Here is a 20358-nt window from a genome sequence, read left to right as displayed (position 1 = left end):
ACGGAATTATTGCTGGTTGTAGTGTTCATGGAGAAAGAAATTTTTAAAGACATTATGGCTAAGGTATAGAACCGTTGTCCACTCTGCGTCGTGATGAATTTGAGAAAAGCTGTAGTGAGTAACAAAACCTAGTTTCGAAAGCCAGATGTAACGGCTGGAGTAGGATCGTCATGCTAACTGCACGTTACTACAATACTGGTATGATGATCGTTCACCTCTTCTGAGGTATGTGGATGTGAGACCAGCAGTTCGCTAGTACCTAGTTCTTGGCACTTGGTCGCGCAATGGATTTAGTTATTGCTACTATGCTTCGCTATGGTTCAATTGTAGGGGTAGGTTTCCCGGTTAAATGCTTGAGATTCCTAGAAGTAACGCAGAGAGTTCTGCCGCCTCAATAGAAACTGAAAGACTATTATCTTCTTGTGTTTGTAGGCCTACTGTGTTTATTGGAAGGGCTATCTCATGTCATGAGTCCCACAATGCATCAATTTAGCACCGGCGTAGCTCAGTCGGCAAGCGCGTATACTTGGTGATTCGGAGCTTCTTTCGGGCGTGGGTTCGATTTCTGTGTGGACTAATTAACTCTATTTCTGTAATCTGTAGAGCAGCGGTCATCAAAACACTGCACGCTCGGACTAGCGTCTCTTGCCCGCGGACAAGACACAGCCCTAGCGTGCAATCGTTGCTGCTGGCGGGTATGCTGTCTCTCTATCCCTTGTGCACGACGGAGCAGAGTTCCTTACCCTCCATGCACTCTACCCATTTCAGCGAGTGATGACGGCCATTGTTGTAGAGTATAGGAGACAAAACAAGATTTTTGCGCAAGTGGCGAGTGGAAGGAGCCAGTCCAATGATCGCTCTTGGGGAAAACATTGCTTGAAGGGAGCGAGCGATAACAGAAAGGGTATCATTCCTATCTGAACTCAACTGCAGTTCAAATTGCCACAGTACCTATCATTTTCTGCCACGCGTATCTTGCTTCTTAGCGGCCGCGAGCCGATTCAGCCCGCAACACACTTCCACACTGATAGGTTCCGCCCATTCGCTCCACCCAAATGCGCCGACTTACTCTACAGATTCCAGAAACTGAGTTTAGTTGGGTTTATTCCGAATTTTTTACCAACTTAAAGTGAATGTCGGGTAATCTCGTTATGACCAATACGGTCAACGCTTAGTGACCTAGTAGTTCACATAACGCCATTAAATGACCGACTTAAAGAATTCTGAGTTTCTATCCTTTTTTAATCGTAACAAAATTAAGGGCCAACATGACTAATGTTTGAAGATGCATCATTTATGATATACAGTGTGATATGGTACATTATGGGAATGTTAAATCCGCCTTGTTAACTCAATTGGTAGAACGCTGGCTTACGACGACCAAGGACCCCGGTTTAACTCTCAGCAATGGCGAAGTTGTATTTGTGGTGTACTAAGCCAAGGTGGTTATGACTTTTTTCAGGATTGTCTCTTCTTCCTCGTCATTCAACAGACATTCTCCACAATTTCCCTTTCATATTATAGTTATTTTAATTTTGATTGCACAGATCATTCATTGTTTTGGTTTGGTTTGGCCTTTCGAGAGATGGACCCGGAACGAATTCTTGCCTTTAGGCTTCCTATGACTCATTTTATGTCATATATATCGATACTTGTCAAAGACTCAGGGTCCGTAAACCCATGCCATCCCTATATCAGCATCGGAGATCCATACTAGTCCCAAAATTGCATCCCAGTCTGTTCTAACTGTTGCAGATAATAGATTAAATGAAGAGGAGGTGGAGAGTTGGTGGAATGATATAGGGAAACGGTAGTATCGGAGAAAAACCCTCTGCTAGATTAGGTTTGTCCACCACAAATTTCATGACAACCTGACAGGAGATCGAATTCTGGCAACCAAGATGGAAGAACAGCGCGTTAAGGCGATTGTTACCATTACGAGTATTATTATTGATATAAAATTCCGTAATGGCCCAAGGATCCATTCAATTTTCTGTCAAATAGATTATTGGGTCTTTTCGGGAGTAAAAGTCGGTATATCGCTATGTACTCCATAAACCAGATAAATACAGTCTGATGCGTTTGGGTAAGGATAATATTAATTTATTATTATAAAGCTATTATGATAGTAGGACAAATTTCTTGCTGGTTATATTATGATTAAAAGGTGAAAGCAGCGAATAGGGGTTATAAAAATGGACACTTCGCGTCGGTACCTTTGATGTAGCCGGACCGATTTCAATGACCTTGAAGCCAGCTAGAGCGTCAGATTCTGCTTTCTCCCTAGAGTTGGCGCTGACATCACACCAGCTAGCAGTCGACACAGCGGAAATATAACACATATAATTAATACATCTAGGTACATTATGTACTCTAATAAAATAAATTGGATCCATAAAATAATAAATCTGTCATTAACTGTAATGTCTAGACTCTAGAGTTCCTTTATAATGAGAGTTGAGACGTTGACCCCAACAACAATTAAAATATGTAATGATTTGATAGCGCTGAAAATGGAAAAACAAAACTCTTACGAGAAGTAAAACCATATACCTATATAATATTATATTATATTATATTATATTATATTATATTATACACAAATATTAAACGAATTCGTACTTAATTTTATAATGTATTATATTATTTTATAATATAATTTATGATATCTGAAATATAAAATATTATTATTACAACTAGTTTCTCACTGAGAAATAGGGAAAAGCTGTTAACTTGAATTTATTTGAAGCAAAGCGTTACTGGATTATGCAATAAGGTTGGCGATGTTTGGATCCTGTGTCTCAACTCTGTTCTCAATTATTATTTAGCGTATGCTCGATTACACTAACCTCTAGCGCTTAAAAGTGGAACTAACCGCTGGCGCACAGAGAAACAAAACGCAGGAAAATTCGCTCAGTGTCCATTCTTTATAATCCCTATTCGCTAGTGAAAGTTTCCACATATGACAATCAACAATGCATAATCTGAAAGGGCCACCGGCGTGGCTCAGTCGGCTAAGGCGCTTGCCTGGGGATGTAGAGTTGCGCTCGGGCGCGGGTTCGATTCCTGTTTGGGCTGATTACCTGGTTGGGCTTTTTTCCGAGGTTTTCCCCAACCGTATGGCAAATGGCACGTAATCTATGGCGTATCATCGGCCTCATCTCGCCAAATACCATCTCGTTATCACCAACTTCATCGACGCTAAATAACCTTGTAGTTTATACTGAGTCGTTAAGTAACCAAGTAAAAAAAAATAATAACCTGAAAGGACAAATTAAAATCGTAGAAGATTAAAATGGCTACTACAAATCAATAGCGGGCACAATGTGTTCTTTTGTAAGCTAAATTTGAGTGTGTTCAAAAAGTTCAAAGAGAATTTCGACGTGAGTATGGTGTGCGTAATGTACCTAAATACGATTCCATAATGTTGTAATATCGAACATTTGTAGAAACAGGTTCTGTGTTAAAAAAACATGCAGGAGGTCTCAGGCGAAACCCCTGTCTTGGCTTGGTCCCCAAACTCCCCAGATCTAACCCTCCTGACTTCTTCGTGTAGGGTTTTGTTAAAGACATTGTCTATTTACAGAAACCCAGGAACACTGATGATCTGAGAGTAAAAATTACTCAAGGTTTTCAACAAATCACCCACCCCTCTTGTGTTGTTTAATTGCATCACCATTATGAGTTGTGCAGGGTGCGCAATAGGGGTCATGTTGAGCTCTGAGGAATCTCCCATCTTTCAGTGTTGTATGCACAAAGTTTCAACAAATAAAGTTCAATAGTAAATGTTTTACGGTATTTTTATTTTATTCATACCCAAACGGATCACCCTGTAGTATTATATATTTCTGATTGAAAGGCATTCATTCCTAGTTATTAACTGGTGCATGTATACTTAACGCTGTTTGTAATAGCTATTGAGGTTGCGAAAAAGACAATGCCGAACACATTTCAACATTTAGTCTCGTTACGTCGTGTGCAGAAATTGGTTACCGAACACAAATTATAATTCTAGATGTATTATTAAATTTAATTGAACATGCATAATTACAGGAATATTATAAAATATCATCTGTCGTATCAGTTGAAATGATATGAAAGAAATAACTATTCACAAAATGTCAATATCATACTTTTGATTGTAACTCAACATGCATATTACGCACAAAAACACTACAGGCTCGAAAATTAATTTGTGTCAACTGTAACGGTGTAAATAATTATAGAAAGTATTCTACTGTCCTTTTTAAAGTAGAATAAATGAAAATTTAATAAATGGACAAGTTACGCCATCCGCTATAATTCAAAATTAGCATACCCTGCTGTAAAGCCTTAAGACCGAGTTCCATTCTCAACAAACAGAAGGGATTTCATCTCCCTTAAACAGAAATTATGCTTCTGTTCTCAGTTGAGTATTTGTTTGGTGTTGTGTTAAAGGGGCTTCGATATATTCTGTCTTGGTGTTTTAAGGATTAAAAAATGAAAGATTCGCAGTTCTTAGTCCAGGCATGCAAAACTCAGATGAAGGGGAAAGTATGACGTCAACCTCACTCCAAATCTTTTACACACGACTGATCCACTTTTACTTTTTCAATATGTCAAATCAATAAAAACATACAATTGCATTTCGCGGTCTAATGATTATATTTATAGCTACTACATCTCGACAAATACTATTTTTCTGTCACCAATTCCATCGACGCTAAGTAATATAGTTGATGCAGCGTCGTTAAATGACCAATTAAAAATATTATATGCGGATGACAAGTTTCAGTCTAAGACTCTATGGGCCGTATTCATAGACATTCTTAGCGCGGGTTTTCGGTGGATGATCAGCGAACTAACGTTTTTCGTATTCATAAACCAGTGTTAGCGACATGATATGATATAAATCCTGTTTAGCACGCTCGTAGTGCGGGCTAGCGAAATGTCTATGAATAGCACCCTAAGTGCCGATTTCACAAGGCTTATTTAACTTTGTTACTTAAAGTCCTTCTAATTGACACTTAAATGGAAAATTCATTTCACCAACACAAATTCGGCTTTAAGCTCTCATTAAACTACATTTAAGTTAATTGGTTATATTTGGTCATTTAAATAATTAATCCTACATTAACGACAATAATTTTTATCCTGTCGAGGACAATAATGGACTTGATATTTGAAAATAATGATTTCTTACCAAGACGGGAGAGGATAATTTCCGAAAGAGGAGATTATTTTGATACAATGGACGAAAAAGATTTGCAAATGCGGTTTAGGCTAAATAAGACACAAGCATTATATATTTTGAATAGTACAGAAGGAGATTTAGGATTTCCAACTGATAGTTAAATATTCATAATATTATTTAAATTACACAATTATTGAAGAAACGTTTAATGAATCTTCGATTACCTAAAGTAATATGTATAACATATTTATCGTGTAGACCTAATATTATGTTAGAAGACATTAGAATAACGCAAATCGAAGAAGTCTTTCCATTTTGTTTGTCGCATGATATTTCCTTGCATCTAATTTCATGTCATTCCAATTTTGTCTTCAATATTGCTGAAGATATTGGGATGAGCTTTCCAACCTTCCTTCTTGTCTTCTAAAGTCTACCCATCCGTCTTTTCATTTTCGATGATTTTAATATGTTTTGAGGTTACAAAATTTTCTTGTCCTAATATAACAAATGAACTCTATATATAGGTCACTGCTTACATTAACAAGACACACGGCCTTCGGAATTACGATTTTACCACAGTCACGAGCCACCGGCGTGTCTCAGTCGGTTAAGACGCTTGCCTGCCGGTGTGAAGTTGCGCTCGGGCGCGGGTTCGATCCCCGCTTGGGCTGATTACCTGGTTGTGTTTTTTCCGAGGTTTTTCCCAACCGTAAGGTGTATTCCAGGTAATCTATGGCGAATCCTCGGCCTCATTTCGCCAAATACCATCTCGCTATCAGCAATTTCATCGACGCTAAATAAACTCGTAGTTGATACAGCGTCGTTAAATAACCAACTAAAAAAATCACAGTCACGAAGCTTCAGTTGTTGAGGGTACTAGGAACAATAGACTGTGCCGGTACTATTTCGCATTGTCTGTAATGAGGCGATAGTAGCGATCCTAGTGGTTAGCAACTATCTATGAATGCATATTTACTACGTATTGAGCTTCGTGACTGTATATACTAGTCTGTGATTTTACTATGATTCCGAAGACCGTGGTGACTTAATTTGGAATTAAATTAATTGGCTTTATTTTAAATGTGTATTCGTTTAGTGAAATACAAACAAATTAAATACTAATTAATTACCGTATTTAAATAAATAAAATAAATATAGACATTCTTCAACTGTCTTATTTAACCTGAGGAATAATACAAATAAATTACATTATGTCATTTATACAATTTGAAAAACATGACAAGCGCTTTCGCCAAATTAATGGCATCATCAGGTAAAAAAGACATACGACAGTGATACTGTGAGCATAAAGACATTTTGACCTGATGATGCCATTAATTTGGCGAAAGTGCTTGTCATGTTTTTCAATAGTATAAATGTCCTAATGTAATTTATTTGTATTATTCCTCAGGTTAAATAAGACAGTTTTTTGAAGGATCTCTATACTTATTTTATTTATTATGTTAACTTGCCGGAACAATATATCTCTTAAATTCTGTATTTAAGTTAAATTGCAATTAGTTAATTGTGGATTAAAAATATGTTGGTGAAATCGGCCCTTAGATAACACAAGATAGTATATTTAAAAATGACCAACATCAGCCAGGATTAGAAGTAACAAATGTGTCTTTCAATTGTCGTTAAATTTGTGCCTTTACCGTTCTGTAGACCTACACCAAAGACGATATTCTTCAATTCATACTGGAATACAAAACAAAAATGTGCCAGGATACAAACGAAAATGTTTTAATACCCACTAAATAGCAAGTTGTAACGCTGTTTTAATAATTCTGTGTTGAATATGAGAGAGGGCAATTACATTAAACTGCGGAATGCAACAAAAAAAGACGTTCTAATTTGTAATTAGACACACAGTCAATTACCATGGTAAGTTCAAATGAATCAATTAATAGTAAAAGCTACAAAAAGGATCAATCGATCAGAAGTAATTTCTACAATGATTATCCCGTACAAACACAAAATTAATAATTCAGCTGATTAAGTATTAATATATGTTTATTTATTTAAATGTTATCCAGTTAATTAAATCATTTCAGACCGAGTTAACTCACAATGTGATCCGCAATTCGCTTACGGCTCCCGTTTGGGCCTCGAACATGCATAGATTATTTTAATTGATTCTCTTGTTCGTTGACACGTCGTTTACTATGTGTCATCATAACTTGGCATGACCTCAGTTGGCCCTTCACTGTGGATCAAGTATCAGTGTTTCAGGTTGCAAATATAGCGGACCCTCGTTCGTTTCCAGTTACGGATGTGAAAGTTAATTCCCTCCAGAGGATCCAGATAGAGCCAACCAGACATATCACAATCTTCAAAATGTGATTCCCTTTTATGATCACCAGTAATGAAAGAAATCCAATCTCCATACCTTCTGAACAGTTTAGTTGATTGTATAAAATATTAAAATTAGGAATTATTATCAAACATTGAGAAATTAAATTTTGAAGATTTGGAAGCAGAAATAAGTTTTATTTTAATGTACCGAAGTACATATGATATTTCCATGCAGATATTCTGCGTCATCATACGATGAAAGAGTAATGGAACGGAGAAAAATTCTCTCCGGCGCCGGGATTTGAACCCGGGTTTTCAGCTCTATGTGCTGATGCTTTATCCACTAAGCCACACCGGATACCACCCCGGCGTCGGACAGAATTGTCTCTGATTAAGTTCCAACTCTTGGGTTCCCTCTAGTGGCCGCCCTCTGCACTACGTCATAGATGTCTATGAACATAGGACCGAAGTCCACACATGTGCTGAGGTGCACTCGTTATGAGAGACTAGTTGGCCGGGATCCGACGGAATAAGCGCCGTCTTAAATCACGAAGTGATTTACGCATATTATATGGTATCCGGAGTGGCTTAGTGGATAAAGCATCAGCACGTAGAGCTGAAAACCCGGGTTCAAATCCCGGCGCCGGAGAGAATTTTTCTCCGTTCCATTACTCTTTCATCGTAGAAATAAGTTTGTCAATTAGATAATTTATCTATTACAGAAATAATGCCAAATTCGTTTATCTCATAAAATTATCCTTGACAAAAAAAATCTAGCGGAAATTAAAAAATAATTAATATTAATTATACATCACCTCATCTTTCACGTAAATAAGAAGTCAAGAGTCCAGTTAGCCTGGAACTTACTGAACAACTCCTTCGTCAATGTGTAATGTACAACCCTTGTGTTCACAGTGATTTGTATCTGCCTGTCCTACGTGCTCTGAGCAGCGCATACGGGCGTTGAGCACGTTTACGCTCTCGTTGACGTCACTGCACTAAGCATATGCAATATAACAAAATTACTTTTCTGATAATTAATCCTACCTACACATATGATCCTAGACTTGCCCTGACATATACGAGAAAATTATAGCAGCAGCACATTGGGGTTACTGTAGTTCATCCCTTGCTCTAGTCATGTAAAAATATTGTTAACTTTCTGCAATATTATTTACTGAGATAAAATGCAAACAATAAAAATAACAATAACACTATAATAGTAACAATAATAAAAGAATGAATAAAATATAGTTAATAAGTTAATGCACAAAAATTAATAACGAAGACAAAAAGTAACCAATTTAGGAAATTAGGAAATTAATTACTTAAACAAAATAAATAAAGATTTAGGTAAAGACATTGAAGATGAACAAATAAGTAAATAGTTTAGAAATACCGTATATTGTTTAAAAAGTAATTGAACAATTGAAAGAATGGGAGTTAAATGCATAAATAAGTAAACTACTTAATATTTGGCAAAGATAATTTAGAAAGATTAAAATTAATTCATTTATGAGTTTTAAGTAAAAAGCTGTATACACTTTGTAAGATCATAAAAGAGATGGGGAAATTTTACAAGCATTAGAAATTACGTCCATTTTAGAAAGAATCAGAAATTACAAGCAAAATTGGATGCAACATAATGCCAAGAATGGCTGTCAATAGACTCCTATAAATTTTTATACATAGCCTATAAATCGGTTTATGACGACTCTCGTCCTCCGATGCCCAAAGCTCATTCCTCTCTCTTGTTGCATTGTCCTTCTTGGAGGTGTCTACTTTCAACAGCGTCCAGGATTACTTCCAGCCAACTTCTTTTCGGTATTCTCTTTTTCCTTTTCTTCGGTGGTACCCAGACCAATGTCTGTTTAGGCAATCTATCATACGCTGAACATGTACCATTTCAGCTGTTTTATCTCTATTTATTCTATGGTGGCCTTTTCATTTAGCACGCCCATTTTCTCTTTTATTATTCCATTTATAATTTTATTACGCCTAGTTATTCCTAAGGATCCTTTTAGAAAGTCCATTTCTATTGTTTCAATTTTCTTTTTCGGTATATTTGGGATTTGCCAAACTTGTGAAGCATAAGTAAAAATGTATTTTTATTATGGTGTTAACTCTCCGGCTGGCGCGATGGTGTGCGCCATGCCGTGATTTTCCAATTGTGTGTGGAGGGGATAAGTTCATATTTCTTCTGCACGCGCCTATTCCTCCAATCGAATGTTCGCTTTGTATTAAAATATAATAATAAAATGTATAAGGACGCTCTTAAAAATATTCAGTTAACATTATAAAAAAAGGCCGTTTTTAATTAAAAATTCTGTGGCGTTCAGTGTGCTCCACGCGCCTGGTCGTGTTACCAGAAAAGACGCGCCCGCCGAAGGGTTAAATATCTTAAGTTTTCTGTTTTCAGTCATATCATTAATCCAGATTACAGAATTTAAAGCATTCATTGCTTTACGGGATTGAGTGATTCGTTCTTATATTTCTCTGTTGTGTGTACCTTCTCTGTTGTGTGTACCCAAATATTTATGTTCAGTAACTGGTTTTATGTAATTTTCCTCACTTCTATAAATTTTTAATTATAATTGTCGATCTATAGGGAACAGAAGGCTGACTTAAAAGACCTTTAAAACGTCTGAGGTGGCCCACTTCGTCTAGAATGGTAAAGGATTATTATTATTATTATTATTATTATTATTATTATTATTATTATTATTATTATTGTTGTTGTTTTCTTTTTTGGAAAATGACTGCTTGATCAGCCTTGAGAGATAAACTGATGCCGAGTAGGTACGAGTACATCCACAAATCCTAAGTAACGTTTTAGCTGACAGACTATCAGCCAATGAAGCCAACAAATCCTACCCGTAAAGAGATGGGTTAAGGACGGGGGTCTGTCGCCTTGGAATGGAATTTAACTGAGTGGGACACGGATGACCCAGCACTGCCCAGATCTATTGCACTAACCCTCGATATAGAATGAGTTGCGTGCCACAGAACCTCTATGCGCACCGACCTAACCACATGACTCCCTTAACGATCGGTCCCTACAGCCGACAGAATCCATATATCATTCCTGCTTCGGCAACTTCACCCAAGGCTCCCTTATCGGTCCGAGGCGAAACTCCTCCCCCGAGTAGGTCCGCCTCGGGTGCTCGTTGCAGAAACCATCCAACGTCACTTAACTACATTCCACGGAGGCCGGTCGAGAGAGCCAGCAGCTTCGGGAGGCCGCCTGTAGAGTGATCTGAAAAACCAGAAACCGGATGATGAGGAAAGGATGATGGTGGAGGAAAGGAGGTGGCGAAGATGAGTGGGGTTCCAATCGCCTGATGAAGTTACCTGATCTATAGGATTGAGGGGACAAAAACCCGAAGAAACCTCACCCAGACAACTCTTCCTGACCGGGAATCCAACCTGGGACCTCTGGGTTCGGAGTTAGACTCGCTAACCCCTCAGCCACAATGGTGGACGCCTGGCGTCTTAAAACTGGGTCGTCTCGGTTCAGATATGGTAACTCTGAACAGAAAAGTAGTGGCCCTGCAGGTTGGGGGTTGTCGGTAGACAGGTGTCCCGCGCACATAAAAATAAATATTACTTATCAGAGTAAAGGAATGAGTGATGAGATCACTCGAGGTTAAGCCTTAGAGACAGAATTTGAAGTCACAGCATCAGAGAGGAATTAAATGTTCAGACAACTATGGAAGAGGAAACTAGAAACGACCAGATTAAATAGAATAGCCATGTGAGGAAGATGCTCTTATCCACCTACCGAGGCAAGCACTATTTTATAATCTTGCTGGAAGACGGGATATCCGACAGGCAAGAAATAGATGAATGCAAAACTTTCAAGCAATTCATTGGTTTCGGAACTGACACAAAAACCCAGTCCTTGAATTCGAAAGAACAAGAAGAAGGAAAAGTAAATGAATACATTAATGCACAAATTAATAAATAAGTAAATATAAGAAACTAGTACACGCAGTGGTTAGCAAACTACACGACCGTGTTTCCTTCACCCTCTGCCAGAGACGCAGAAAGTCGGAAGCCACCTCATCTTCTACCAATATATTTTTACGATCGAGTAGTATATAGACTGCCGGACCCCCACACAAGAAAATTCTAATTTATTGCATGTCAGAACCTCGTGTTGGTCTGAAGCCATATAGGAACTCCATTGAAACTAACGCGGCGATATTCTGGCGAGATTTATATCCAAATCGCATCTCCACCGTCGAACCCGAGATTATTCCGGATCCCCAAGAAACCAGCAGTCCAGGAAAGAAATGTATTACACTTCTCTCTTCCGTAAAATCCTGAGATAAAAGTTACAAAGCGATGATGGTTTACAATATACTACAAACAGGCAGTACACGGCTTGCCATAAAAAAGAAAAGATTTGGATCCTGTGTATAATTATGTGAGATTTATGTAGATAAAGTTCCTCAAAGTGCTTTGGCTTCCCCTGTAATTCTAACTACTCTTCTGCTCCATTATAGCGTCTATATGATCTAATCCTATTTAGATAAATTCCATATTTTAAAAGAGCCGATCTATGTGTAGTGTCAGTGAAGTCTATTGTGTAAGTGAAGTGTGTTGGTGTCAGTGAAGTGGCTGTGCAAGGCATTTGAACAGTGAAATGGTTAAAAGTGTTAGTGAAATCATGTAGAATCAGTGTAGTGAGTGAGTTGACAGCGAAATAAGTGTAGTGCCGAAAGGTACTTGTGCAGGTATGAACCTGTCACACTCGTGGGTCTTAGTTCAAACTTAGGGTTAAGATACAAATTAGATTTACTTTAAATGTTATTTTAAGTGACCATGCTTCATTTAATTTAGGATGCTCATTATTATTAATATTATTATTATTATTATTATTATTATTATTATTATTATTATTATTATTATTATTTTCATTATTGTTTTTATTAGCTGTGTTTATTATTAATTGTCATTATTGAATGTAATTATTTACCACTGCCACTGGGTATATACCCATTTGCAGTGTGAATAAATACATACATACATAATAACTTATTAATAGGCATTAAAGTGAAAATTATTATAGCGGTACGCGAAAATCAAAATATACATAATGTCCCAGAAAAGCCATCCATTTCTTCAAGTTATACTGTTGTACACTGACAACAATTCAGTCTTTTGTTCGCATTCTCTATTTCCCATGAGGTCAAGACAAGTAAGCGAACTTCTGTTCTGACAGCACCGAGGGTGGTAGATATTTTGTGATATATTAATAATAAAATAGAGTGAAGATTACTTGAAATTTTCCCTGTACCATCTGCATAAAATAACCATGAATTATAATTTGAAAATATCAACAGACAAAATTGAACTAATAAACTCAATACTGGGGATTGTACTTGATGGCACACCTATCGTACTGCTAAGAAAATTTAACTATTTAACTATTGCGAAATAAATAGCAGTAATAATAAAAACAAGACTAAGTAAGAAATTATGAAAATTCCAAAGGATGTGTAGTACCATTCAGCTAATCTTGAAAAAAATACAAGAAGAGAGTGTAGGTTGTCATTTTATGAAATAAACGGCTGTATCCGCTCTACTCTATGATTTCGGAACATAGTTCGTAACAGAAAAAAAGATCAAAGTAAAATGTAGATTATAGAAATGAGATTTATGAGAAGCGCAAAGGGATGTACAAAATTTGAATTGATAAAAAAAACGAGGACATAAAGAGATAATTAAGCATCCACGGCATAAATTATAAAAATTAAAAGAGACTATCATGACAATTCGTTACAACATGTAGACTTACAAAGAATAACACAACAGATTGCCCAAAATTGCTTTTATCTATAGATCTTCGGGAACGAGACTATAGAAATATAAGAAACAACAATAGTGATAACCGTGAAGTCGGTACAGGCAATAAGCCTAACTCGTGAAGTTGGGGGGAGGAGGAGAAGAAGAATTTTTTTTATTTTAGTAGGTTATTTTACGACGCTTTATCAACAGCTTAGGTTATTTAGCGTCTGAATGAGATGAAGATGATAATACCGCTGAAATGAGTCCGGGGTCCAGCACCGAAAGTTACCCAGCATTTGCTCATATTGGGTTGAGGGAAAATCCCGGAAAAAACCTCAACCAGGTAAATTGCCCCGACCGGGATTCGAACGCGGGCCACCTGGTTTCGCGGCTAGATGCGCTAACCGTTACTCCACAGGTGTGGACGAGAAGAAGTAGTATGCACAAGAAACTATATTCATAATCCTATTTAAAGCAAAAATAATATTTTCAATTTTCCTCCAACAAATTTCAAGGCGTTTTCAGCGCGTTCTTTTGTAATAAAACATAATTATTATGCTTCGATGCTCAAGTAACACAAACTGAAAGATTAGAACTTCTTTAGACAAGTATTTAACGTTTGTCAAGACATGCCGAAGGAAGGATAGAGAAACCGACCGTTTACCTGTAATTTTGTTGCAACAGTGACTTCTGATGAATGGGATTGGACAGCCCTGAAACGTAGGAGAAAGAATGGACGATAAGATGAAGGTGGTGCAATTTGGACGCGGGTCAGGAATGAACACAGATTGACGCCGACCACTCTGCTTACTTGATTTGATCATAAATTAGTCAGAATCTGCCAGCCCCTCGGAGAGAGATTCAGCCACTGCAGGACTCCTCTGGCACCTCGCAAACCCGCACGTCACGTGAAATATCTATCACCCTTCCATTGTTAGAGTTTTAGACTCTATTGTCTTGATGAATTATGTTCCCACCTCCCTTGTCTGTTTTTAAATGATTGAATAGCTTCTTATCTGAATATTTTTGTAGTTATTACAAGAAAAATTATAGCCTTGTATTTGCCATGTTGGAGCCGAACTTCGCGAATTCAAACCCGGCCGTATCGAGGGATTTTAAAGAGCGATAAAATGCTTATGCCCAGTTTCTGGAAAGACAGTTACCTGTACATACAGAGTTATCTACGATTTAACGTGCTGATATGTTTAAAATGAGTTTCTGAAACAACAGTTATCGTCATCTTTACAGTTATCTGTGCTTCAACTGGTAACTGTGCTTCGATCTGTAGTTACCTGGCTGTTAATACCGATTCGAATAAATACCGAAATGCAGCGATACTGCACTACTGTTTCGTAAACAATAATAATAATAATAATAATAATAATAATAATAATAATAATAATAATAATAATAATAATCCATGGCGCTACAGCCCACGAAGAGCCAAGACCGACCAGCCGGCTGCTGGCCTCACGGCCACATGCCGAAGTAGAGGTGGACGATCATCCAACTGTTATAGCTGGTTTGCGTAACCGAATTTCGCTACTTATCGGCGAACACCGAAAATCGTGAGTAATTAAGTGAGCTACAATAAGTATCGTAATCAGGTCTCGTAAGTCAACATTAACGGTTCATTTTGCTGACCATATATTATCTCCCATATTGGTGAGATGCTTGTTAACCTCCGCCGAGGATGTGGTCGTGAGGCCAGAAGTCTACTGGTTAGCCTTTGCCCTTCATAGGCTGTCGCGTTACGAATTATTGTTGTTATCATTGTTATTATTATGATTTTTATTAGTAGTGTTATTATTTGAGATTTTAGAAGTGTAAAGTGATTAATTTATGAAGAAGACTTCGGGTTTCAAACTGTGTATTGATACTGTGTGTAATATCTCCGAGAATTCGAAATTACTCTTTCATCCCAATATCAGGGTCGTCTTAGTTACGATACGGAAATGTGTTTGATCCTTTATGGTTTAGTAGTTCAAAAAATTAGACCAAAGCTGTTTCTAAGTTCTTCACAATAATCTTAATGGTGATAATAGTACCTATAAGTTTTAGGTGATCTCAGAAAGCACATCTTGTACAACCGCCTATGTTTCTGGATGTTTTAAGTCTGTGATTTTTATTATCGATATTACTACCATTAATATAATTATTATAACAATTACTATTTTATAATCAATTTTAGCATTATAAGTGAATACTGTATTTCAAATGTTTGTCTGCGACTGCAATCGACTGAAGTACTCATATTCAGTTCAAAATGCCAGAATTAGTCTCCAGCATATTCTTTGAAAAAATTTTATATCTGTAGTTGGAGGTTGTGAAATTAATTAAGCACACCAAAAATCGGTCATTTTTTGCATTCCTTGGAATTCGTGCGATGGAAAGTAGCAGTAAGTTAAACACGGGAATTAATTAAAGCATTTGATCGATATCTCATACCTTCATGTACATTTAATTCTCTGTTTGATTTGATATAAATGTATCCGCAATTTCAATAACTTATTTCATAATTGAAGTGTTTCATAGGAAAAAATATATTGTATCAGCTTTCGCCTATATTTGATGCAATTCCTATTGGAAAATTTTTATACATCACCCTTGTACATGAACACAGTGGGAGAAAAATTTGGTACATTATCGAGTTCCGATTGATATCTTGTGATAGAAATAATAAATTGTAGAACGTGCGGGAGAAAGATTATACGTAAAAATGAAGAAATAAGAAATAGAAAATTTTAGAGAATTAATTAATGAAATGAAACGGAATAGAAATAATATAAAGAAAATAAACTACAAACTAAAATTATTAAAATTCACCAATTAATGAAAGCAGAACCAAGATAATATGACTTGCAGTAATGTAATGAACAAATATTTCTGCTTGTTTTGCGAACATAATTAATTAATTTAATTAAAAAATAATGAACTGAACTATGGAGTAACGACTGAATTAGTAACTGAATGTATTGACTGATTCATAATCCTCCTCCTGATTCCTTCTTCATTATCATCGCCATTCTCTTCCTTATCATATTTCAGAGTTACTTTTGTTACTCTGCTGTTTCCTACTTGAAGTTCTCTCAGATTCTTGCTGAGAGAAACATCTGTAAAGCTGGTTTTTAATAAATTTTGTTTTTTCCGCCATAACTATCCCAAAACTCCTCATTAACAATGTTTATCTCACATTTTCTGATGCGTCTAAGTTTGAAAATGAATATTAAATAAAAAACTAACATGTTGTTAATCCACTCTGGCGGAGTAGTCAGCATATCTGACTACGAAACTAGTAGGTCTGGGTTGCAATCCTGGTTGGGACATATTGCCTGTTTGGATTTTGTGTAGGGTTTTTCCTTACCCAATACGAAACAAATGCTGGGAAAATTTAGTCGTTGGAACTCCTGGTTCATTTCACCGTCATAATTTCAATTTTATCTATCATCATGCAATAGTTTCACATCAACATAAGCTGCAAGCAGGATGTAGTACCTTTGACTTGAATAAAGATGACTTCTCTTTGAGGTGGTTTCAAAACTCTCAGCGGGACGGAGGTCCGTTAAAAGCGGAAGTGTCGGAACTAAGTGTTGTATAGTTGAATCGAAAGATGTCACCAAATAGTGAACCACGATACGTACAGAAATTTGATTCTACGAACTTATAGGGACTTGTACATAAACGCATAGAAAAATCATTACAAATTGGTAATATTTATACCGGTGATGCACAAAAAGCTGCAATAATAATTTCATGTAATTGTTTATAAAGTTATAACGGATCATTTAGAAATATTTTAAAAGGAGATACATAACTTTTACGTGCATAGTTTTTCTCTTCATTCATTGTTACACACGGTATCAAATAGTATAAATTACGATACAAGTTTGGGAAGTGCTTTTTACAAAATCGAGGAAAAATTTGAAAAACGAACAGAGCGAGTTCTTAAATTTCTGACATTTTGTAATGCACTTCACAAATGTGTATTGTGCAGTATTTTTTGCACGATAATATATTTTGAAAATAATATTTTTAAAAATCTTAATATACAGTGCGTACATTACACATGAACAGCTGACTGAAGATTAGCAGTCTGGCCAACGTACAAACTTCACCATCAACTTCAATGTGAAGGAGTAAATATGATTCAAGTAGGGTAAAGTAGAGTCTGTTGGACAGTCGGGCTTGTTGGACACTTTGTACTTTAACGTGTTACCCCGCCACTTGTGGGCACCACATTCTGCTAGAAGTCAATGACTGAAGTAGCCCCACTCGTGGCTACTTCCGTCATTGACTTCTAGCAGAATGTGGTGCCCACAAGTGGCGAGGTAACACGTTAAAATACAAAGTGTCCAACATGTCCGACTCTCCAACAGACCCTAGTTTACGCTACTTGTAATATTTCATATTAATTTGGAATAATTTTTATTTCTTTTTGTTAAGTGAAGTTTGAATTGTTTTAATAAAGTTCAGTACATTTCAAAATGTGCAGTGATTTGTTTCATATAATGTATATTAATTAACATTGCCTTTTGCGTACAAATTTTACATGCATTGTAGGATTACAGCATACGTAGAAGGCAGTGGTTTTCATTACAACTCTAGAGCAGTTATTTGTAATATTTCAACATACTGAGTGCCTGTCTAGATTGGCAACTCTGAATTCAGTAAAATAAGCTTTCAATCGTGGCGGCCGTTTGCTCTAACGACGAGTAAACACACTATCGTGCCAAAAATAATTTTAAAATAGCTTAAAAACAAATTATGTAAGGAGCTTGATTTTTACTGGCCGTTCTTAATAAGATAATGTTTAAATGTAATTACAGTTACAATAAAGTTTCTGTGATTCCGTATGATTAAATATTTTGTCATTTGATTATCAAATATCACTCTAACTAAAATTCATTATTTCTGCAAGAAAAATACTTCAAATTCTTATATCACTATTATAATAATCGTCTACGTTTAATGTACTTCAGTTCTGAAAGCCTCAACAAAATTTCAGCTTTCTGACATAATTTGTGTCTAAGGTGAGTTAACTATATACAAATTGAAGTTTAATTTTCACATAGTATTTAATAGTGAGTAAAGGAAAAATATGCATCTAAAAGTTATGCCAATACACCTTAAAATATTCTTAAATGGTCTAATATAAATTTATAAAGCTATATCCTATCATCAGATTACGGCTGAAACTTTCTGTACGTTTCCAATTTAAGTATTAGCAAATTTATGAAAATTATTTCCTTACGATCACGTAAAGACCTCTTAAACAATCATCTCTATTAAATAAAATATAAGCTTAATTAACCTCAGGCTTTGTTGTAAGCTTCGGGCATCTCCTTCGTAAAAAATGCTATTAAAGGCTACTTTTCTCAAACCCTCTTTAACACTTGTGTACATTGTACCGCAGTTACATGTTTTTAACATCTTACTTGTTGTACTGTCGACTTCCATATTAAAATTAACGTGCTAAATTCACTATGTTTCAAATGAAAACATGGTTTTTAAATACCTCTTCGACACTCAGGTCGTTCACCGTTTTAAAATCAACCCATTGATTTACAGTTACACCTATATGTTTATTTTGAGCGTCCGACGCGTATTAACTTTGTAATTATTTAACTTTAAACATTCACGTGCAAACGTTTCAAAAAGAACTGTGTTTAATCACCATTACATTGCTAACAGAATGTTTCAGTATGCTTGCAAACGCAAATGTGTCTTTTGCATTGCACATAAGTGCAATGTATGGAATATAACCCACGCGTTTCTGATTTCACAGCAATTTTAGTATTATTGTACCACTTCTGAATAAATTTATGCATGATTTTCAAGAACCCTGGGTAAACAGTAGTAATAGACTTCAAGTACTAAGACCTCAGAATATACGTCTTCCACGCTGAAGACTAGAGTTCAAGCGAATTTTTTTTTCGGATAATAAAGGTGTTGAAATAATTTTTCCCCGAGAATTCCCCTCTTTCAAGCCAAAATTCCACCATTTCATCATTCACAACCATCCTTATCTTATTATTGGTGCATGAAAAACGGGGAGCTACTTCACTTTAGCATATTCACTAAGAGATGAGATAATTAAAATCCTTATAGCGAACATTCTCCTGGATGGAGATTGGGAATTTTTCGTGCTGCGTAGTATGGACAAATAACACAGGCTGAAGGGACGTTAGGGCTAGACTATAAGTAAAGATAGGAATTTACCCACAAAAACTACAAGGTTAGGTATGCATAGAGTATTCGCTGTACGCACGAAAAACATATCTCCATTCAATTGCACAATACAAAACAATTTTCAGTTGTAACCTGGCCATACCTCAGGCTTTACGTTATTCATGGCGTAATGATAGTCTTACCACAACTAACCTGATATCCTCATGTTGTAGTATACATTCCTACATAAATATTTACTGTTCGGAATTGGAAGTTTTATACAATTGTTTCAAATAATTTAAAGAAAAGGGCCCTGCGACATAACCATCAGACGGATAGTACATTTCCCAAAGATCCTGTCTTCTTTGAAATTTAAGTATGACGAATATAGATGTTATAATTATTACTTATAAATAAGTTACAGAATTTACTGTTATATTGCTAGAGAGTGATCATATTAGCAAAACACAAACATACATTTTTATATTTCCTGGCTTAAAATTGGACAATTTAGTAGAATATACATTAAATTCTGTAGTTTATAAATATTTTAAAATATATAAGTAGGTACTTTTAAGATTGTTCTGTACATGCATTTGATATAGGCTAGTAATTTGCAATATCACGTTTATTACATGGATAGGTAATTTCGCTCAAAATTATCGAATTTTTTAAGATAATGTTCATGAAGCCCAATTTGAAATGTTCTGAGAGTGCACCTTGCACACTGCCTTTGTCGTCATGCTCTCGGTTCTTTCATTTATCCACAAGGAATTTGTGACTGAAAAATATTTTAATAACTCTTCTCTTTGTTACTTCACAATAAAATAAATTATTGTTTGTAGACCTATGCTGTTTGTAGTGAACTTACTTTCTTCTGCAGCACGTCAAATATAGTAAAGTTCTTTATGTAATTGATACTTTAT

General features: G+C 36.0%; 1 protein-coding gene and 1 non-coding gene across 8 annotated transcripts in view; one reads left to right on the top strand and one right to left on the bottom strand.

Annotated features, from left to right (window-relative positions):
• Positions 1 to 20358, top strand: part of LOC138701991 (nose resistant to fluoxetine protein 6-like) — a 1327025-nt gene that overhangs the window by 117078 nt on the left and 1189589 nt on the right. The window lies entirely within an intron of this gene.
• Positions 7758 to 7829, bottom strand: TRNAY-AUA (transfer RNA tyrosine (anticodon AUA)). Its single transcript has one exon. It is a non-coding gene; the product is annotated as a tRNA-Tyr (tRNA).

This window comes from Periplaneta americana, chromosome 1 (genome assembly GCF_040183065.1).
Source record: "Periplaneta americana isolate PAMFEO1 chromosome 1, P.americana_PAMFEO1_priV1, whole genome shotgun sequence".
In the NCBI taxonomy this organism is placed as follows: domain Eukaryota; kingdom Metazoa; phylum Arthropoda; class Insecta; order Blattodea; family Blattidae; genus Periplaneta; species Periplaneta americana.
Note: the sequence above shows the minus strand (reverse complement) of the source record. Positions and strands in the feature narration are given on the sequence as shown.